Below are 24,383 nucleotides of genomic sequence, written 5' to 3'. Positions count from 1 at the left end.
AAATGGACCAAAAAATTTTAATTTTATGACTCTAACAGATGTTTTATGGTGTGTAGATTGCCCACCATGCTTGATTGGCGCGAGAGAGAACATGAAGATGTCGATTTTGCCGCCATTAATCATCAACCTTCCATTGATGCTTTGAAGGCATGCAGCCTTTACAAATACTGGGCCATACCTGGCAAGAGGGCCCAGGTGCGCTTTCTAGAGTGGCTAGTTGAAAGGTGGAACATTCAGGATCAGTGCTTTTACATTGGAGCGCACCAGCTCGAGATAGAGCCCTCAGACATTTATTTTCTCACTGGTTTGCCCAAGAGGGGTGAACAATTGACTCTGTCCGGGACTAGGCCGGGTGGCCAGTCCATTGCTAGTCTCCGACTAGAGTGGTGCAATAATCAGAACCAGGAGAAGGGGATAGAGATCAAAAAGATATTCCGACCTGAACTTATGGTAATTGCCTTTACAGTTACCAGACTTTGCGGGTCTGCCGCTTTGCACATTGCCACTGGATCCCAGATGCGGATGGCGATTGATTGCTATGGGGGCACCATTTTCAACTGGTGCGATGCTGTGTTGGCCAACTTAAAGGGCCAACTGACTAGGACTAAAAACGAACAGCTGAAGACTTTTGGTTATGGGCCTTTAGTTGTGAGTTTTTCCCTAGAGAGGGTTCCAATAATGATCCCACAGTAGCTCACTATTGAGGTTGGGCCTCCCCGAGAGCCTAAGTTGACACGATGGGTTGCGGTTATGGCCCGTCATCCTGACGAGGGCACGAAGGTTGTCCGATTTAGACCGGAGTATTTTCACTGGTTGGAGGACCAGATCTTCTCGATACAGGATTTTCCTTATGCCGGAGTTGATTTTCGTGGAGATCCGGACATGGTTCTTCCACCGGGAGAACAATGGGACGACACAGGTACTTCATTTTTCACAAGTTTTTAAATTATCTACTTTTTTGTTTTTATATCGTCTCAAAACTGACAGTAATAATTTTCAAAATGCAGATGTAGGCCCACGGCGTCCAGCCAATCTCCGGCCTTTCGAGAGGAGAGTACCAGTTGCACCGGCACCGGCCCCACAGGACGCGGCCACAGAGACCTTAGCTGAGTTGGAACAAGACCTAGAGCGTCTTACGGCAGATATACCAGAGACTACTATAGACGATATTCCTATCAGGCTTCAGCGCTATGTAGTCGCAGTCCCAGGACCTTTTAGGAGGTTCTTGTGTAGGGTGGCTCGTGCAGTGGTGTCGTATAGAGAGCATCACCAGTGATTGGATGGTCGTTTTTGTAGACACATGTGACATTTTGGTTTTTTGTACTTATCATTTTTGCCGATCATAAGGTGTTTTTCAACCTATGATCGAAGACGATGTATTTTTGACACACTCCTATCTATATATATCATTATTACCGGCTTATCTTGTTAAACATGTGTGATGAAATGTTTTTAAATTTACATGTATGATTATCGCAAATGTATGTCTAACATTCGAGAAGAAACTGCATCTGCTAATGTATTTAAAGACCTTGGAATATGCTGATATTCAATGTAATCAAATTCACGTTCCAAGAGACGCACTCTCAAAAATAATCTTAATAACACCGGATTTCTAATGGCATACACTCTATTAAGATGTAATACAACGAGTTCAGAATCTAACCTCACTATCAAACTCCGAATCCCAAATGAAATAGATTCAGACAATAATTCAATCACTTCACTATATTCTGCAATGTTGCTTGTTGTTTGACCGAGGCTCACCCCATGCATAGAAACTAACTCGTCAGAGGGCGAATAAATAACCCAAGCTATGGAAGAGATATTCTGTGTACTACGACAAGCACCATCAGCAAATCCGATGTATGTTTGGAGAGGCATCGACATCTGCAAACATCAAGCGTAAAACCAAGATAAGCAGAATAACGACGAAAAACACACTTTCTAAGCTAAGCACACTGTCTAAACTAACAAACACACCAGCTAGAAAGAGAAAACCTAACTTAACTTAAAATCCCCATACCTATCATTTAAGCATAATACCTCTTTAGGTAAAGTCCATTTCTGGGTTTACCCAAAGAGTCCCCGTCAAAATCTACCAGCTCATAGGCCCCTTTTGCTAGCTTTTGCTTGACAATGTAGGGCCCATGCCACATAGGAACGATTTTTCCAGCACCTAATTTATCGTTAGCTTGATCATATAATAGCACTAGGTCTCCTTCCGAAAAATTTCGAGGGGTCACATTTCGATCATATTGAGCTTTCATACGTTTTGCATGAGTCTCGATCGCCAATGCAGCATCACGTCGAGTCTCATCTAATTGAGCTAAGTATAATAAATGCTTCTCCTCTTCGGAAGTAGCTGGAAGTAATTCGACAGCCATTTGAAGTGACAGGATTTCGCATTCAATGGGCAGCACAGCTTCCAAACCATAAACTAGTTGGAAAGGAGTGACCCCTGTTGATGTTTTCACTGAGGTTCGGTACGCCCAAAGCGCGGAAAATAACATGTTGTGCCAATTCGACCGATGAATACCAATGATTCGTCGGATCATGATAACTAAAACTTTGTTGATGGAGTCAACCAGACCGTTCACTTGTGGATAATAAGGAGTTGAGCTATCGTGACGCAAACCAAGCTGGCCTGTAAGTTCTGTCATCATAACGTTTCGAAAATGGCGCCCATGGTCAGTGATTATCGCTTGTGGGACACCAAACCTAGCAATAATGTGATTGAATACGAAAATTGCAGTTTTCTTGCCGTCTGCCTCGAATGTAGGCATCGCCTCGGCCCACTTAGTAAAATAATCAACCGCAAGGATGATATACGCATGCCCCCCGGCTGAGTGAGGGTTACATGTAATAAAATCAGTACCCCATTTCGCAAAAGGACCAACGGCAATTATAGGGTGGAGAGGAGCAGGTGGTGCGCGCATCTTGCGATCAAACACTTGACAGTTGTGGCATTTTCGGATCGCAATAATACAGTCTTTAAACAAGGACGACCAGAAGTAGCCAGCGCGCAATATCTTTTGGGCTGTGGCATACCCAAACATATGACCGCCACACGCTCTAGAGTGACAGTCATTCAAAACCCTTTCAGCTTCCTCGTGAGTTAAGCAACGGCGAAAAACTAAGTCTGCCCCACGGCGTTAAAGAGTATCTCCAATAATTTTGTACTGTTGGGACTGGAATCGAATTTTCCGACGTTCCAACTTTGAAACTTCGGGCCGAAAGGATTGGGTCTGGAGATAGGCGACTATATCCCGATACCACGGATTTAAAGTGCTGATGAGAAACAAAGATTCGTCCGCAATGGGCTCCTCTGCCACAGCTTCCGTGTCAGCACGCGGGAAGTCACACATTAACTCGGCAAAAACTAAAGATTTCTTAGACTTAGATTTTTCAAACTCCAAGTTGAACTCTTGCAGGATAACGATCCATTTAGAGTACTTGCCCCCTAGCAATTGTTTAGTCAAAATGTAGATCATAGGGTTGCAATCCGAAATAACTGTAGTTTTACGGAGTAGAATGTAGTGACGAAAACGTTGGGCAGCTTGAATGGCTGCCAATCCCAATTTCTCCACATGTGAATATTTGAGCTCAATTGGGTTTAAGGTCCGACTAAGGTAATATATCACATGTTCCGTTCCGAATTCGTCTTCCTGTACTAAGACCATTCCAATGGTCGAATGAGCGGCGGCGAGGTACAAAAAGTAATCCTGGTTGTAGTTGGGAGGATGCAGCAACGGTGCATGGGTTAACGCGTGCTTGAGTGCATCAAAAGATTTCTGAGCTATCTCATCCCAAGAGAATTGAGCGTTCTGTTTCAAAAACCAAGTAAAACCCTTGGTAATCTCGGCATAGTTAGGAATGAATCAGCGTAAAATGTTTGCTTTCCACTGCAAACTTTGGAGTTGGCGAAGACTCGAAGGAGGAGGCAATTTGATGATAGCTTCTACCTTCAAGGGATCGACGCGGATGCCAGTTTTTGAAACTACAAATCCCAGCAATCGTCCCACTTCTATACAGAAGACACATTTGTGTGGGTTCAACTGAATCTGATAATGCCTACACCTCATCAAGATTGCCCGTAAATAGACGAGGTGATAAGCTCGATGTAAGGAGTGAGCGGGCAAATCATCGAGATACGGTTGCACAATGTGTTTGATGTCATGAAATGCATAAGACATTGCCCTTTGAAAAGTGGCTCCGACATTCTTAATTCCAAAAGGTAATTTGCAGTAAGCAAATGTCCCCCATGGACAAATGAAAGCCGTTTTTTTTTTATCGGCAGGTAGAATATTGATTTGGTTGTAACCGGAAAAACCGTCCATAAAGGAAAATATTTCACTGCGGGCACAATCATCAATTATTTGATCGATATAGGGTGTTGGGTAGTTGTCCTTGGGACAAGCTCGATTGATATCCCTATAGTCGATGCATATTCTTATTGTTTCCTGTTTTTTGTTAACCAGAACAATATTCGATACCCAATCCGTTAACGGGATCGGATAAATGAAACCTGCTTTCAACAGATTCTCAACTTCTGCTTTAATTGCAGCCACTTTTCGTGGGTGAATCTAACACAAACATTGCCAGACGGGTTTAGCGTCCGGGTAAGTCTTGATCTCATGGACAACAATCGCGGGATCAATTCCTGGCATTTCCTCATAGGACCAGGTAAACGCGTCGCGGAATTCTTGAAATAGGGCCTTGTATGTTTGAATTTCGTCATCTGAACACGAGGCACATATATGAATGTGCTCAACAATTCTGGGCTTGACTGAAATGTCAATGGGAATAGTGCGAGAAATGTTTCCCAAATTCAGCTCTGAATCAGGATGTTTCATTGGACTTTGAGCTTCTTTGACATATTCAGCTGTAAAGATTGATGAGAAATCATTTTCAAAATGATCATCCTCAGGTAAAAACGAAGATCTATGATGGAGATCTTCCCATGGTAAATCGTCTACGCACAGGACTTCGCAAAGTTGTTCGTCAGATGACACAACTTCGGGAAACGTTATTAATTCCGAGGTTGACGTGAAAAGTGATTCCTCACGGACCACATTCATTTGGTTGATTTTGGTTGAACTCGGGTCGGTAAAAGATTGCACGGCTTCATAGGCAATTTCATATGGACTCAAAGGCATTGCATCACCAAATGAGTCTATCTCAGATTCAGAAGGAACGATCCGAGGATCGTCATAAACAATGGTGTCTGCAGTAATCATATGAATAGATGCAAATGAAGATACGGCGTTGATTAGAGGAAAAGGAAAATTTCCCAGTAAACCGGCATCTTTAACTAATCCTACTCCAACATCCTTATAAGGGATAGTCATTTTACCGACATGTTGGATACTCTCTGAAGAGGCTGGGTCAGATGAAAAGTAAGCCAGCTGGTCTATGGTTACGATCTTACCATTATGTGAAAACTTTATTACTCTGAAGACCGATGAAACGACCGCTGTCATAGCGTAAGACCAACTTCGACCCAAGAGAAGGTTGTAATCTAGAGGGGCATCAACCACCTCCACATCTAGACTAACGGTTTTTCCTTCAACCCCTATAGGCAAATCCTGTAGAATGCCAAACGGATGGAACCCACGGCCATCAAAGGCATTAAGAATGGTCGGGGATTGATTTAGTGAAGGAGAACCAAGCGATCTCCAGCACTGTATCGACATAATACACGTGGAAGCTCCCTCATCAATTACAGTCCGATGAATAGGCCTGTTTTTGACTATCACTGGAATCTGGAAAGCCATTTGATGAGGTAAACGTGGTGTACTATTTTCTAGATCAAAGATTATTAGGTTCGGGTCCTGAGCATCAACAGCTCCTATAGCCGGCAAAAGTAATTTGCGTTGTGCTGGGCATGATTGCAGCACTTCCAAAGCCGACATTGCTGAGGGTGAAACAGCTAAATCCTCAACAATGTTGTAATTCTGGGCCAATCTCGCATGTGGATTGAAAGAAGACCTTCGAAGTACACCCTTGGCGGGTGGTTTGATTACTAAGTCTGGGTTAGGCTTCTCGATCTGTAGTGGACCAGAACCAGGAGCTGAGGTTGATGGATTAGAATGAGAAGATTCTGCTTCTTTGCCATCAACATGACTCTTACTAGCATAATCTTGCGATCGAGTCACAATCCTTACATGAGACATCATCAATAGGGGTTCTTCACTCGCACTCAAGGAAGAACCTATCATCTTACTCTCCTGCTTTGGAAATGGATATTTCAAAACAGCAGGAGTTGGGGAAGCCTTGACGATTTTCACAACCTCGGCCCGATGAGGGCAATCTCTTGTAAAATGATCCTCTTCACAAATAAGACAAGGATATCAAGGTTTGCGCTTTTTGTCATTGGTTTCCGACTTTTCAGTTTTCTCCTTTGGAGCTTTGTCTGCTTTATTCTTCTTCTTACCTTTCTTTTTCCCACCGGATTTTGATTTGGCCGTAGATGACTCGACAGCGTGAATATCAGCGGAAACTTCAGCAGAAGATTCTCCTGTCGGGGAGTCTGGTAAGGTTATAATAGGAGAAGAATTCTTTGAGGATTTCTTCTTGCTTTTAGTATTCACTGTACCAATCATGCCATCAGCAGCATGTGACCCCGAAGGAGCAGCAGCAATTTGATTCGACTTAGGAAGATTTGGGATCTTTTCGTGTAACGTACCTGACTGAGTATAAACTAAGTCAAGGTACTGCGCTTGAGCAATCACTTGCTCCTCAGTAACTACTCTGGCCTTAGCTACGTCTTCAGTAATCTTCGGTAATAATGATTTAACAAACCATTCAGCTAAGATTTGGTCTGGGATAAAAACTTTCACTAATCGCCTTCGACGTCTCCATTTGTGAATATGATCAGAAATATAAGTGGACGTCGATTGTTTTAATGAAGTTAGTAACTTCGTGCCATTATCATATCTGACCGGCAACTGAAAATGAGTTAAGAACGAGGTAGCTAACTGGCTAAAATTATAAAAAGAGGCCCGTGGTAACTCAATGTACCACTTGGCCACGAGACCAATGCGAGTACGCTGGAAAAGACGTAAGCGGATCGAATCATCCGAGATGGAATTCGAGGCACACCAGAGGTGGTAAGTCATCACATGATTCGACGGGTCCTCTCCAGACTTACCTTCAAACTTGGGTATGTCACTGGGCAACTTATTTTGCATTGGCGGTCAAAACGGAAGATAATTTATTGGATCGTTCGTTAGGCACGACAAGTTTGGTAAATCCAAAGTTGCGATAAACGGTAATTGTCGATTAGGATCCCTAAAGCTCTGGGTCACAAGACCAGTCCCAAGAGGAGGATATCCAGGATAACTTGGAATAGGAATCGCGTTCGGGATATTGTATCCTCCCGGAAAACCAGGATTAACCGGACCGTACTGGGGTTGTTGAGGTTGTTGATAAGTGCACCCAGGATAGGGTTGATACTGGTAAACTGGCTGTTGGACAGCAGGCCTGTATTGGTACTGTCCCTGGTACGGTTGATAAGTGAATTGTGGTTGACTAGTGACAACCGTACTTAAACCAGGCTGTCCTACAGGCATCTGAACTGTAGTTTGAATCGTGGATCCAGACAATGGTAAATATGTCTGAGGAGTAGTTGCAGAGACAGTAGAAACCGGAGCTATCGATACTCCAGAAGTAAGTGCGGTAGATTGAACAGATGTTGCGGTAGTCGCAACAGTCGTTTGAGATGGAGTACTAGGGGCGATAGGCCTAGACTGAGAAACTAGCGAAGCTACAGAAGTTTGAACATTAGACTGGACTGGTTGCTGGGGTGAACCAAAAACTAAGGGTTGTCCAGTTTGAGATGACAACTGTACACTTGGCTGCAATACCTGTTGAACTTGCGATGGATCCTACACTATGTTCATTCTGGGGTATTGACCCATAATAGGTTGAGGATATTGAGATCCATAACCGGATTGAGGGTAGGATTGATAATTGAAAGGTACATTTCCCGTACCTTGAACATAAGATTGACCTTGGGGTGGTTGATAACCTTGACTCGAGTACTGACCTTGGGGTAGATACCCTTGAGGTAAGTACTGATACTGGGGTTGACCTTGAGGTATAAATTGATACTGAGGTTGACCTTGGGGTACATATTGAGGCTGGGGTTGACCTTGAGGAATGTATTGCACTATGGGTACATACTGTCCTTGAGGTTGCCCCCCAGACGCAATTTGTGTACCTTGAGGTTGCCCCCCAGGCGTTAATTGAGGCTGCCCCCCAGGCGGTAACTGGCCACCTTGAGGTTGAGAACCGGGAATTGAACCTGACATCATGTAAATGTCCCCTACACCCAATGGTTTATTACCATTGTTTCCAGTTAATAACCCATGTTCAATGGGTTGAGGAGATGCTCCCGCAAAAGTACCAGAAAGTGACTGATACCTAGAGGGAACAGAAGGACCGCCGTACAAGAAAGATTCAGGAGATTGAGTAAACATAGATGACTGACCAGACATATTTACAGGAGTATAAATACCTCCAGGTGGATAAGGAGTACGAGGTAGAGAAAAACTTGACTCTGAGTTGTCCAAATAATTAGTTAACGAAAGATACCAAGTAGTACTTCTAGGTGGACTGTAAAAAATGGATTCATGCTCCCTTATATCAATAGTAGGTTGATCTTCAAGGATAGAGACGCCTATTTCTTCTTCTGGAGCAAGTTCTTCAATAGCTATCAAACCAGAAGGAAGATTTTCGGTGATGACTCTTTCTACCCTAGGTGAATCAGGAGCACTAGAAGTTGGAGTAACAGGTTTAGATATCTCAGGTTCTTCGCCTATATCACTAGTAGATGAAAAACTACCAGCAAGCTCGGAAACTGCAATAGCTTCGGGATTATAACCTATTTCTAGACCTTGGTAATCTGGATGGACTACCAACGACGACTCTCCTTCTTTAGGTGAACCTACTTTACTGCCACTAGGAGTTACAAGGACTTTCAAACCTTCGTAATGACCCGGGACGTCTTTAGGAGGTTGGCCCCGAAGTCTACGATACTTCCTCAACAAATCGGCCACGGTTACAATCTCAGGTGACTGGCCCCGAAGTCTACGGGACTGTCTCGGTAATTCAGCCACAGTTAAAAACTTTTAACTACTGCACACGCAAACAAAGTAAAATCTCAAAGCAAACCGCCTAAAGTCTCTAAAGAACCAAACAAATTCGAATCACACACCTAAAGAATCTAGGGCGCCAAACCATACACAAACAGTAGCCTTCCGGACCGAAAACACTAGTTGGTGATGAAGCCCAACATCGTCGAATTCAGTACAGAAGTGGTGGGTGGAACAGTTACCCCGGCAACCTGCTTAATGAATAGACCGGCACAAGTTCCTCCACTTTAACCGTCTCGAGTGAAGTGAACCCCCCGGAAAATCCAAGTGAGTCTAGCCGACATCTGCTCCAGGTACAGTGGGATCTTCCCTCCACCGTCACCTTGGGTAGAACCCTAAAGATAACGGTCACTAAGGTCACCAACAGCAACAAATACACCTGGGGGAATAGTGTATGACCCGATAGCACGCAAGGGCAGAGTAACAAGCTCAATCCCCTTGCCGGCTCCTTGACAATAATCCAAGGTTTACCGACAAGTGACCCCAAGCTCCTCGACAATAATCCGAGGTTTACCGTTTGTAGTACGTGCGTATCTGGCGTCTTTCCCAATGAAGGAGGATTGATCCCCTCACTGGTTCGGACACGGTCTCGTGCTTCTCCTTTAAGAGGAGCTTTCCCAGAGCATAAATGTAACAGTTGGATTTATCCCACCACAAGATGAGTTACTTGTTTGGTTTTGCTGTCTTGGAGAGTTAATTACTCCCCTACTCCAAGACACTAGCCTGATCTATGTTGGTGCTTCAGAGCCCTAGTAAATAAAAAGTTACTAAGTAAATTTTACTTTAAGCGTTAATTTTTATGGCTTTTCTTTAGGACAAGGTAGTGGAGATGAAACTGATGGTGTGTAGACTCGACTCAAACCCACTAAAAAGATGCACCTAGGATGATTTAAACTATTTTTCTTTTTTCAATGAATTCCCTAGCTAAGAGAGTTGGAGAATGCAAAATTGATATAAAGACAACTTTCTTGGCAATGAAAATCAAAGAAACAAACTCTTTATCTTTCCCAAAGCATACAACACATGACCACTAATTATTTCACGAAAATTCCTTTTTCTTTTCAAAGACTTCAAATGCCACTAAAACAAACTTTTCTTCAAAAGAGATTTTTATTTTTATTTTTCCCTATATTAACAAAGCATGTAAAACTACTTTAACAGAAATCAAAGTTAAAAAATCTATGACAATCAAATCAACTCAATTTCACTCAAAAGCAAATCTAAGAGGAAATTCACCTAAAAGTAAATCTAATGAGGCAAAAGCCTACCAAGTATAATTCCAGGATGTTTTACTCAGTTACAATTCAACCAAGGACTCGTTCATGCAGAATCATAAACCAGTCAAAAACAAAAATCAAAATCTTTTGTTTTTTTTCTTAAGAATGAAATTCACAACTTTAACCAACAAGCTTTCTCGAAATTCCACAAAGAGACAACACAAAGGTAGGTTTCTCACATAGGTGGATTTTATGAAAGGTCCAACTCCTAAGAAGACTGAAAAGACCAGGGAGATCCAAGTTTTTACAACTTCTAAAGCCAAAGTCACTACAGGACCAATGCAAAAATCAAACCCTAGGGCTAGAATTTCTATGAATTTCACTAAAACCCTTGACACTAATGAAACAAGCTTAGATGAGGACTTCTGACCGGTAACCAGTGGATCTGTGCAGCAAAAACAAATAAAAAACAAAATCTAAGAGGCAAAAAAGGAAAAATTGAAATTTTCTCAACTTTTGACAGGGTACGCAGGCAGCCTGTTTGCACAGGTGCGTGTACGCTCTGTGTACAAAGCTGTAGTGCGTACAAGTACGCACTTTGCTTAACTCAGAGGCTGCGTACTTCTAGGAAAACCAAGAAAAGTAAAATCTAACTTAACCCTAAGCTATTCCACCCAAATTCACATTCAATCAGCCAAAAACCAGAAAGAAAACGACTTTTCTCAAATCAAAGTATCAATCAAAAGAGAAATCAATCAAATCCATGGATTCCCCAGTGGAGTCACCATTTTGTCATGCGAAAAGAGTTAATTTTGCAGACAAAACCGACCTCCCTAGAAGCTAAGGCTTTCTAGTGACAAACAAGACAATTAAACACTACCTTTCCCTAAATATGCATTTAAACTACAAGTAATCAGGTGTTTATAACATACCTTTAGTCCAACGCTTTGTAGTAGTCCAGCCTCGCCGATCTGGATGAGCTCCTCCTTCTCTTCGAAACCTGCATTCACTAACAAGCAAAATATTACATATCACCTGAATAACTCATAAAATAAAACATATTCATCATACAGACCAAGGAGTATATGAAACAAATCATGTATAACAACCTGTTGAGAAAAATGAGCTTAATTGTATTAAGTGGAAATAAAAGAAACCATTACAACCTGAGCCTTGGTGTTGTGCAGGTCCCTCCTAGGGTCCAGCAAGAGTTATCCTTTACCTTGATCAGCTCACCCACTTCCAAATGAAGCTAAGAAAGGATGGGAATATCTCCTCTCAAGCTCTATAAGGGAGTCCTAATTCCAGCAGCATCTACCCTTAGGAATGTTAAGCTTTCAACCTCCCCTCCCTCTGGCCCAATGCCTGTATTTATAGTGCTTTAGAGGAAGTTAATCAGGTCCACCATCAATGGGATAAGCCCCTCTTTGAATGGGATAGCTCCCCTCTTGATGGGATAAGTTCCTCTTTCATAAGGATACATGAACCATCTGGAGGCGCTCAATACACGTCAAACAAACTTCTAGAATGCTCTAGAATCGACCACAAGTAACTTTTTTGAAGTAAAACTCGCGCCTTTTGACCTTTACAGGAGTACGCACCCCCCTTTTACAGACAGAGCATACAAGTACGCAGGTATTGTGAACTTGAGGTGCGTACACGTAGGTAAGGCTAAGAGAAACTGCGTACCCAGAGTTATATAGATTTTTAAAGACTTTCTCTCTTTCTTGGAGTTTGACATGAAGAGCAGAGGTATAAGACTTGCCAAGGAGGATAGTATGACAGTTGATGGAGCCATACTAACTGCAAATAGTCATGGTGACAAATTTTAGTGTAACACACATGATAGTTGAATTGGCTTCCAAATTAGAACTGTCCCATGACAGGTCTACTCCATATTATCTGCAAGCTAATGGGCAAGTTGAGGCGATCAACAAAGTCCTGAAGTGCATGCTGAAAAGGATGATTGGAGTCCATAAATGGAGTTGGCACCTAATCATGTACTCGGACTTGTGGGCATACCAGACATCGGTGAGAAATGAGACCGGATTTACACCCTTTCAGTTGGTGTATGGCCTGGAAGCAGTCTTACCAGTTCAATGCGAAATTTCGTCTCTCAAGCTCGTAGTCGACCTTCTCCCCATAACCTCAGAGGAAGAGGCTCATTTCTTGGAATTAATCCAGCTGGATGAAACCCATTGTGACGCCGCCTTGGCTAATGAAGCGTATAAGAAATGAGTCAAGGCACAGTTTGACAAGAATCTCAAACGTCGTGTCTTCTCAGAAGGTGACCTGGTCTTACTTTATGATTAAGAATCCGATAAATTGGGAGCAGGTAAGTTCGAGTCTTTGTGGATGGGTCCCTATATTTTCAAGTGTGTATTAGCAAAAGGAGCCTACGAGCTACTAGATTATGACAAGATTCCACTGTGGCAACCCCGCAATGGGTTGTACCTTAAGCTTTACTATGCTAGACTAAGCATAGTAATCTCTTCATATGCTTTTGCTACATTTTTGTTTTCGTTAAGAGTGATCGTTTTGCTTAGGTAATCCACTTTTGCATTTGTTGTAGATGTCAAATCTATTGGAATCATTTGTTGGATACGCTGACGGAGCGAGTCGTAGTACAAAAAACCTATCTTCTATAGCCTGGGCCATCTTTCATCCAAGCGGCGAGTTAGTGAGTTTCAGAGGGGTATGTATTGTTTGGTCAACTAACAACATCACTGAATATAGCATGTTGATAGATCTCCTCTCTGATGCCATCATGCATGGAATATGTCGACTTGTCGTCAAACTAGACTCACAACTCGTCATTCTACAACTTACCAGCATCTATTCTGTTCGGAATCCAGATATCTATCGTATGTTCCCAAGGGTCAAGATTTTGGAAAGGAAGTTTGATTCTATTCAATATCAACACATTTCCAGAAGCTTAAACACATTAACTGATTCATTAGCAAATTATGTGTTAGATTGACATTTGCAACATTTATAAAAGAAAAGCATTTCATCAACATTTGCATCAGGATCATGTAACTTAACCAAAATAAAGCTCTGAAAATAAAAAATATATATAACTGTTTATAATTTTTACATGGTGTTCTCTGTCCAGGACAAAATTTGTCATACGACCCAAAAACTCAAAAATGAAAGGAAGCACCCTAGACTAATGGTGCTGGTGATAACATGTCACCGCTTGTGCGATCATACGTAAGAGCCTAGTCCATCGACTTGGCACGCCAGTGGTATGGCACTATAATCTCAGAGGTAACTCGTCAATCCTCACATCTTGAATCCCAAGGATGAGACCCTCAATCTGATCCTATGATATTGCAAGGGTCTCAGCTATGTCCAGATCACGAAGGACAGCCCTCCCTACAGCCTCTCCTGCTGGAATGACAACTGCCACTCTCGGGCGCAATACTGGTCGTACTGGTCCAATATCTACACAAATATATGAGTTTTGATTAGTCTTGATAACATTTAAAAAGCACAAGAACATTATAAAACCAATAAACAAAGATATAGTCAGAGATTTTTACCTATGGCACCCCACTACTCACCAGCCAGCAGCACCAAATTTTGGTCACCCCGGAAATTCACCCCGGCATATGGATACTCAGCATAAACCATTTGCTAATGGTTGAACCACTCAAAAAGGCATCAAAGAATGAAATTTGCGACTGACCAACATGTCTGGCCATGAGATCGACCCATCTCTGCATCCGTGGTTCTGTCCGTGCTGGCACTCTGAGTGAAATGTAATGCGGATGCATCAGTGGGATCTTCTCCAAGGTGAAAGCAGTCAGAATAGAACCATAACCAAAGTTCTTATATCTTCCATTTTTCACCTTGGTAAGTTGTTATTTTATCACTGAAAGTACTGAATCACACCAGTTGAATACCTTCTGTTCAAGGCATTCCAAGGCGTACTACATATAGGACCTGTTGGCCAAGTGAAGGGCCGCGCTGCCAGCCAATCTAGCAAAGGTAAATAAGATAGTCCTCAAGGACTGGTCAGTGACGTCTCTGATACTAATCTTGCCATCCTTGCTCGGTTGAGATCCATCTCTACAGTATCGTCGAATATAATCCCTCGCAGATTCACCCCCACGGGCAGAACCTGATAGTGAGCGAGGGGCGCCATGCCTCAATAAACCGATCAAAAGGTAAAAATCATCAATAGTCAAAGGGATGGATTTACCTCTAATCTAGAACACTTGGTTGGTAGGATCCCACGCATCAAGGAAATATTGCAACAAGTTGATTTGTTTCCTCATGCTAGATATGCGAAAGAACTTGAGCAAGCCACAGTTCTGCAATGCAGTTACCGTACCCGGATCATGTAAGGCAATCATATCCTCTTCTTCATGCTTGCACTCACACCATGTAATGACCATATTGCTCCGATGAATCTCTAAAAAAAACAAGAGCAGAATTAGGATCCTGATTTGGCAAAAAACAGGCAAAAATTCCATGAAAAATTAGTGCACAAACTTTCCTCCTTGCACCCATTGCACCTGTGGAGTACTAAAGAAGGTATGTTTTTGGTAATTATTTCAGCATCTTTTCATTAGAACTTACAAACCTTTTTGCACCATGAACTCAGAAAATGATAAGGAATTTTAATAAAACATGCGAGATTAATATGCAAGACGAAAACACTGACAAATGTCATTTCCTTATGCAGGAAGAAGGAAAAACGAGAAGTTGCCATTCCAAAGGAAAGGACAAGGATGGGTTAACTGTTGTCCCTTTGATGGGAGACTGTATGAAAACAAGGCAAAGAAAATCAAGGCAAATCGGCCCTGGAAAGGAATTGGAGATATTGGCTCGGTGCAGGAAAGGAAAGAGATGACTGAGGACTAACGGTTCGGTGAATCCCTCAGGATCCTTGATCCTAAGGGATCGTTGTTTTATCTATTTCTGCACTTAGATATCCCCGCCTTCACCCTTATAAAAGGGGCAACACTGTTAGCTTGAGAGAGGGGTTGGTGATGTTTTTATGTAATTTCTCTGAAGATTGAAACTTTGATCATTGAGTCTCGTTGAGAACTGATATACTGTAATTCCATTTTATGCATTAATACAAACTCGGTTGCTATTTCATCCTTGAGTCTGGAATAACTTCAAGCGGTGTACCCCTGGAGGCTAAGGACCCAGCTCTGGAGGATACTTTCTCCTGTACTATTACATTTGATTTATGCGTGGTTTGATTATCAGCGTTATTTGGTAATCTGATGTGTTTTGTTAGTTTACATCACATGCTCTGTTATGTTTACTTTACTGAGACAGAACTATTGAATTGACTCTGCAACGTATCACTATTCTTCTAAGTGTTAATATAATACTGTCAGTCTTTACAGAATATTGTTGTTGTTTAATTATAGAGCCTCTGTGCTGTGAACTTATTACAGAATTCATCTTAGCGATTATGTTCTTTGCGATTGTTGGATCTATAGACATTGTTGTTCCATTGTGAAATGCAATCGTAATCTTTTATAGCTGAGAGTGATAATTGGTTTACCAATATTGGGTTACTATTAAGGTGTGCTGTGTGCATATATGGTTTTGAAGTTTTGTTTTATACTTCATCATTAATCAGAGTTGTTCCATTTTGGTGTGTTGTTCAATTCGTCCTTTAGGGTGAAGGATTGCCATTTGATTCCTGTAGGTCACGATTCGTGCATTTGATCTTGTAGACTAAGGTGTTACTACTTGCTAGACTTAGTTGCTGTTATAGTTTCAGATTTGCTGTTCTATTTTAGATTTGTTGTTCCATTTTAGATTTTTTGTTCTATTTCTTATTTCGCTGCTCCATTTCTTATCTGTTGTTCCATTTCTTGTCCTTTGTTATTTTGGTGTGAAGAACAATCTAGGGCTATAGTGAGCACTGACATTTACTGCCTGGCTCCCAGATCCACGATCTATTCTCTGATTTACCTTAGTTCCATCAGTTTACAAAGGGATGAGTTACTGCTACTGAACCCTTGACTGATAAATTGCTTAGCTTTCTGAATGTGTAGTTTAATCTTTTGAAGTAGTTTGTTGTAAATAAGAATCCATTTACTCTTGTATTTCTGAACATTGTACTACTAGCATTACTCTTACAAATGATAGCCTCAGAATGAGACACTCTTTGAAATAACAAAACGTTCTTGGATTGAAAACTAATGTGAGGTAATTAGAGGTGAAAGAGACCCTTTTTATAGCTCCACATTTTGGTGTCGTTGCCGGGGAAAGAGTGTAGCCATTTGTTCTTTTTCTTTTCAGAGTAGTGTACGAACCTATTAGGGAAGAATTGGGTTTTGAAAACGAAAGGTAGGAACCTACGTGTGGAGCATTTAACAACCTTGCTCCCCTACCCACTTTCCTATAGATTTGCTGCTATTTTGTTTGGGTAGAATCTAGTAGTTGATTTGTGTGCATCACTAAGCAGAAAAAGCCAGAAAAGAATTCCAAACCTCTACCCAAGCCAGAAAAAGCTAAGGGGCCGGTGACCCTTGGACGATCAACCTTCATAGACGAAATCATCAAGAAAGAAGAATCTTAGCCTTCAGTAGGACCTAGAAAAGTTATTTCTAGACAGCCTACTAGTTCCCTTCAGGCCACAGGATCACCATATGTAGCCTTTGCTGAGGTGCATAGTCAAACTGAAGAGCAGGGCTTTCAAGAAATTGAAAATTCTACTCCAGAACTATTGCAAGAAGGGAATTTCAAAAATCTTTGTGAAGGAGGAGGAGAAATAGGGGAAACTGAGGAACCAAGGTCTCCTCTTGGGACAACTCAGCCATTAAACAGCCCAGACAAGGGAAGTGCTACAAAAATCATTGTTGAAGAAACTCAATCTCCTCAGACATTAGGCACTCTCATTATCCTAGACAGAGGAAGTGCTATTAAAACCATTCCTGTTAAAGCCATTCCTTCTCAAACTAGGAATACCCTCCTAGATATCCCAGAAGGTTATTGGCATATATTCAACCAAATGGCTCAAAACCAGCCAAACACCCAAACCTCTACATTGCAATACCCCATAGTGGATACTGCAGCAAATGCGCCCATGAAAGCAATCCCTCTTCAACATATCCCTACATTCCACAGTCTTACATCAGAAGATCCGGATGCATTTCTATTTGAGTTCGATGTGTTGTGTAGGGGATATGATTACACCACCAACCCCTAGAAACTAAATTATTTCCCTATACATTAAAAGGGGCTGCCTTAAGATGGTTTATGGGATTAGGTGGCGGGGTTATAAATAATTGGGATCAAATGAAAGAATCTTTTTTAAAGAAATATCAGGACTATTGTGGGTCTAGAGAACTAAAGGATGAAATATTCCAGATGGTAGCTAGACCAAATGAAACATTAGAGGAGTATGTGGAACATTTTTAGTATAATATTCAAAGATCTCCTTATGCATCACTACCTTTACCTGATAATGTGTTAAAAACAATATTAATTAATGGCATGAAGGAACAATTGATCGAAACATTAAATATTATGGGAAAAGGAGATATTTATCAGGAAAATTTTGATGACATTATTGACTTATGTATTAGGAGTTCGAGAGGCAGCACAAGATTGAAACCGACAAAACATGATCGGTTTGTAAGAGATAATAAAATTTCGACAGAAGGAGTAACGCGTGCAGAAATTGGAAATCTATTGGAAAATTTTAAAACTGATATACTAGGGACACTAACTACACAACTTGATGTTATGCAGGCCAAGCAGAAGTAAATGGAGGCAGAATAGAATTTGGCAATCTTCTGTCCCCGATGCAGGAAGAAACATAGCCATAAGGAGTGTCCACTAGATGTAGTCTGAACATGCGCCATATGCACAAAAGATCACCTTATGGAAAGTTGTCCCTCACTTCTGGGATTAAAAGCAGTATATAAGGAAGCAGAAGAAGAGCCAAAATCGGTATATTTGCTCAACCAACGCTGTCAATGGCAGTTGCGACAATCTGGTATGTTTTCAGACCCGACCTCTTCTTTTCAGTCTCCATAGTATAATGCTCAACAATATAATATGTGGCAAAGTCAATCCCAACCCCCGCCCCCAAACTGGTCAGCTTAGTCGTTTCCTTCATCAACCCCGTGGTTGAATCAGGCAAGCCCATCTGGTTGGCCGAATTTTCCCTATACTCCACCATATTGGCAAAGTAACACATACCCACCACAATGGACTCCACCTACTTCACAAAGTTCAACCTAGCAGACAAACTGGTCGCTCCCTCAACCTACACTACCATCCTTACAACAAAATCCCCAGTCTAATCTGAGACCGCAACTCCTAGCCCAACCCAACCCCAATCCAAATAGTAGACTAGTCCAATATATCCAAATAATAGAAACATCAGAAATAGGAGCTGATCTGAAGGAGTGTAATGATCTTCAGTTAAGATCTGGGCATATTATTGAAACTGAGGGAGAAAAGACAACCCATGTTGAAAATTAGTTACCCAGAGAACATCTGTCACAAGAAGAGGATGTGAACAAACAACAAACTCATAACCAAACAACCACATCCTCTCCCCCGTTCCCAGAATGATTAATCATACCTCGACCTACACAATATCCTGATTTTGACATTCTGGGAGAATTACAAAATTTATACATAAAAATTCCATTCCTCCAAGCCATTCAAGACATTCCAATATATGCAAATACTATCAAAGAATTGTGTGTAAAGAAACCAAGGAGGAATGTAGCAAACAATCCAAGAGTCCAAGTAGTTGGCACTCTATCTGACTTATTATCAGGAAAAGAAACGCCCATTAAATACGAAGACCCGAGAAATCCAATAGTCACCATACAAATTTATGGTCAAACCTTCCCTAATGCCTTAGTTGATCTAGAAGCTGCAATCAACATCTTAACAACTACTAGTTTCCAAAAGCTAGGAATTACATCTATAGAACCCACCTCTACCTTGTTAGAGCTGGCTGACCGATCTGTGGTTAGGCCAGAGGGCACGCTACATGATTTCATGGTATCTGTTGACTCCTGGGAATATCCGACTGATTTTCTGGTAATAAATCCCAAAAGCCAACTTGATGGACACCCATTGATTTTAGGTAGACCTTGGCTTGCAACTGTCGATGCCTATATTGGCTGCCGACAAGGCAATATGACCATAACAAGGGGAGCGAATATTAAGAACTTAGCCTTATATCCTCCAACACAGCCAAGTGTCACAATGATCAAAACTAATAAGCACCCTGTATCATACCTTACTGACAACATTAGATCTCCATTAACTATACAAGAGGCATTTGATTTGAAAGACCAAACAGAAGACGATGCCATTAATAATTTCATTAGTCAAATTGAACTCACATTCCACACACAATGTCACATGATAAAAGCAGCATTTGATAGTGAATTAGAAGAAGATCCTATTAAAGATACACATGATCATATAATACGTGTTACCTCTGTTGCAAATAGTAAAATTGTGGAAATTGAACCGGGAAAAACCTTAAACATTAATGCCAACCTCACCTCCGAACAAGAAACGAAGCTCATCCATCTGTTGAGGAAATATAAAGAAGCATTTGCATGGGACTATCCTAATATGAAAGGAATTGACCCTCAATTATGTACCCACCACATTTACATAGAAAAAGATGCGAACCTGTTTGCCAGCCTTAGAGGAGACTAAATCCTCATCTAAAAGATGTGGTAAAAGCTGAACTTCAAAAACTTTTAGATGTCAACTTCATCTATCTTATCTCTGATAGTAAATGGGTCTCTCCACTTGTGGTACCAAAAAAGAATGGGAAATGGAGAATTTGTGTGGACTACAGAGAACTAAATAAAGCAACACAAAAAGACCACTTCCCTCTCCCATTCATCGACCAAGTATTAGACACTTTGGCAGGAAAGAAATTTTTTTCTTTCTTGGATGGCTTCAGTGGATACAATCAGATCCAGTTTGCCCTTAAAGACCACGACAAAACCATTTTTACTTGTCCTTGGGGAACATTTGCCTACAGAGTTCTACTTTTTAGCTTATGCAATGCTCCTGCCACATTCCAAAGGGCTATCCTCAACATTTTTGCAGACTTAATAAATGAAGGACTTGAAGTATAAATGGATGACTTTACACCGTATGGAGACAATTTCGATCCAGCATTGGATACACTGGAAAATGTCCTACAATGCTGCATTGCTACTAGGCTTTGTTTAAGCCATGAAAAATGCTATATGATGATGACTGAAGGACTTATTCTCGGACACTATATTTCAGTAGCTGGCATTCAGGTAGACCCAGCCAAAATCCAAATAATTTTTCTTATTCCCACTCCTACCACCCAAACAGAGGTACACAATTTTCTTGGATTTTTTGGTTATTATAGGAGGTTTATAGAACATTTTTTGCATATTGCTGCACCTCTGTATGCACTAACTGGTAACATTGATTTTCTTTGGACAGAAAAATGTGAACGTGCTTTCCAGGATCTAAAGAAGCTTGTGTCCACAGCCCTAGTCCTTCGAGGACCAAATTGGGATTTTTCATTTCAGATATCATCTAATGCCTTAGATACATCCATTGGAGCAGTCCTTGGGCAGGAAGAGGATAAAAAACCATATGCAATTTATTATATTAGCAAAAATTTATCCCTTGCTGAATTGAATTACATTGTTACTGAGAAAGAATTTTTAGCTGTAATACATGCTATCAATAAGTTTAGACATTACATTACTGGATACCCTGTTATCTTGTATACAGATCATTCTGCCATCAAATATTTAGCAAACAAGCTTATCACAAATGTCAGAGTAACTAGATGGCTGATTTTATTGCAGGAATTTGATATTACAATCAAGGATCGACTTGGAAAAGAAAATCCTGTAGCCGATTTTCTCTCAAGAATGCCAAAGCCAATCGATGTAGTAGCAGTTGAAGATCAATTTCCAGATGAGCATCTATTTGTTTTTGCTGTTCAAACACCCTGGTATGCTGATGTTGCCAATTACCTAGCAGTAGGTAAACTACCGAAACATATAACCCCTAATGAGCGGAAACAGATCGTTCAGAAGAGTGCTCGATTCTCGTGGGTTGGAGGCTACCTGTTCCACACAGGGGAAGACATGCATATCAGAAGATGCATTCAAGAGGATGAAATCTTCGACATTTTAAAATCCTGCCATGACGAACCATGTGGCGGACATTTTGCTGATCGCAGAACTAGAGATAAGGTCCTGCAAACAGGGTATTATTGGCCCACGATTTTCAAAGATGCAAGGAAATTCATCCAAGCCTGTGATAGTTGCCAAAGAGCAGGATGCCCTGGTCAGTCTAATGAGATGCCTTTGAAACCATAGCTAGTCATCGAACCATTTGACCATGGGCTCTTGATTTCGTTGGACCAATTAACCCGTCATCAAACCAGAAAACATATATTTTGGTGGCAACAGAATATGTCACCAAGTGGGTTGAAGCAGAGGCATTTCCAAGAGCTACAAAAGATTCTGTCATACAGTTCTTGTTCCATATATTTGTGCGTTATGGCCTTCCAAGAGATATAATTATAGACGGTGGACCACAGTTTGCTGGGAACAAAATAGCTGCAACACTCAAAAACTATCATGTCCAGCATAAAATCACTACTCCATACCACCCACAGGAAAATGGTCAGGTATAAAGCATCAATAAAATAATAGAAGCAATCCTGACAAAAACAATCGCGTCACATAGACGTGATTGGGCTGCCAGACTACCAGAGGCACTGTGGGCTTCCAGAACAACATGGAGAAGTACCACTGGTTACTCACCTTATCAATTAGTGTTTGGCATGCAAACCATTTTTCCCATAGAATTCGAAATCCAAACACTATGAATAGCATAGGAAGTTGGCTTATATTTAGCAGAGGCACAGATTAATCAATTGCAGCAGATCAATGAGCTCGATGAAATCAGGCTCTTTGCACTCCAAAATACTACACTTATCCAATAGCAGCGAGCTAAATGGCATGATGCTCTCATTAAAAATAAAGTCTTCCACGAAGGAGACTGGGCACTTTTGTACAATTCCAGGTTTTAGGACTTTCCCGGGAAACTCCAGACTTGTTGGTTGGGACCGTACGAAATCCAGAAGGTACATGACAATGGTACTCTTACTCTAATCACTATTGACGGTTCTGGATATGCCTTCAAGGCAAATGGCCACCGAGTTTGCCTTTATCACAAACCACTCACTCGGGAGTCCTTCTACCAGCAGCTACGCCAAGACTCTGATATGGAAATTTTGGGGGAGGGAGAGAAGTCTTCCTCACCTGTGATTCATTAAGTAATTTATCTCTTTTCATAGTTTGTACATAATTTCTTTTGTTTTTGTAGATATTTTGGAATCAAATTCTTTGCCGTTACTTTTCGAACCAGCATCAAATGTTATTATTTTTGTTGTTCCTTTTCTCAAAGGGACAACATTTTTCATTCTGTTGTTCCTTTTTCAAAGGAACAACACCTGTTGGATCAGTCGTCATTCTGCTTTAATTTTGTTCTTTTTCTTTATTTTTGCTTTCTGTTGTTCCTTTTCCAAAGGAACAACACTTTTGTTTTTTTGTTGTTCCTTTTCCAAAGGAACGACATTTGTGTGCCTTGATGTTCCTTTTCCAAAGGAACAACATTTTCGATTTTTGTTATTCCTTTTCCAAAGGAACGACCCTTGGATGTCTTTCTGTTCCTTTCTGAAAGCAACAGGATTTTCGATTTTTCCTGTTCCTTTTCCAAAGGAACGACATTTATGTGTTTTGATGTTCCTTTACCAAAGGAACAACAGTTTTGATTTTTGTTGTTCCTTTTCCAAAGGAATGGCATTTGTGTGTTTTGTTTTTATTTTTCCAAAGGAACGATGGTTTCAATTTTTGCTGTTCCTTTTCCAAAGGAACAACATTTGTGATTTGCTGTTACTTTTCCAAAGGAACATCGTTTCTGATCTTTGTTGTTCCTTTTTCTAAAAGTAACACCACTTGTATTCTTTTGCTCTTCCTCCTTGAAGCAGTAACATCCTCGTATTCCTTTTACTTATGCTTGTTCCCCTTGCTGTTATAAATTAAAGATGCTTATTGTTCCTATTCTTTCAAGTCTTTTGGAATACAGCTATGCACTTATGAAATGGATACAAAATCACAACATATTGAAATCAAGGAAATTATAAAATCGTTATTTTTATAAGAAATTGCTCTGAATTGGTAAAAGGATAGAGGGAAGGACACGCTTACCCATTATCTTTTGTTGTCATTACTTCACTAACTCTGCTCTGATTGGTTATCTTTATCATGTTGGTTCCTTTTAAATCCTCTTTGATTATTATTCAGGAATAAGAGCAAAGGGTTTATATCTTCCTATTGAGATGTTAAGACTTCTTCCACCATTCCTACTCTTAAGGAGTGTTGAACCACCCTTTGTGTATAAATTTGATAGTATTTTACGAAAAAGAAAAAAGAAGATAAAAAAGAGAAAACTGACTTGTTTATATAAAGTTGTCAAATGCAGGATAGGGGGTCTCACCAAGAGCCAGCCTACCATGATCATGAGGAAGAAATTGAAGTGGTGTTCCCACTATGGCCACCACACCAGGGATATGGTCCAAAAGGTATATCAAATAAAGAACCCTTGGAATAGGAGGTCTCATCACGAGCTAGCCTACCCACCTTTCTCTCCTTCCTCGTGAATGGCATTATGACTAACTGGTTACCGCGCCAGCATAATGGCCTACATTTTGACATCACATAGTACTTCCTAAGCATACACAAAGGATCATGGTTCCATGGGTGAAATAAACAACTGTGCCAAGGTTATGGACACCTGTCGGCAGTAGAGCACTGTTAATGGTATTGAAGTCACATTATTTACACCAATAGGTAGTTATTATCACTCTTCTATTTCTTATGCCTTAGTAATTAATCACATAAGACGAATGCATATTATTTTCTGAACCATACAACGCATGTAAATCTATTATCACCAATCATCACAGAGAAGTTGA

Source organism: Pinus tabuliformis, chromosome 1_1 (assembly GCF_031772625.1).
Source record: "Pinus tabuliformis cultivar Carrire ecotype Pingquan chromosome 1_1, CPIR1, whole genome shotgun sequence".
In the NCBI taxonomy this organism is placed as follows: domain Eukaryota; kingdom Viridiplantae; phylum Streptophyta; class Pinopsida; order Pinales; family Pinaceae; genus Pinus; species Pinus tabuliformis.
This window is presented reverse-complemented; position numbering follows the sequence as displayed.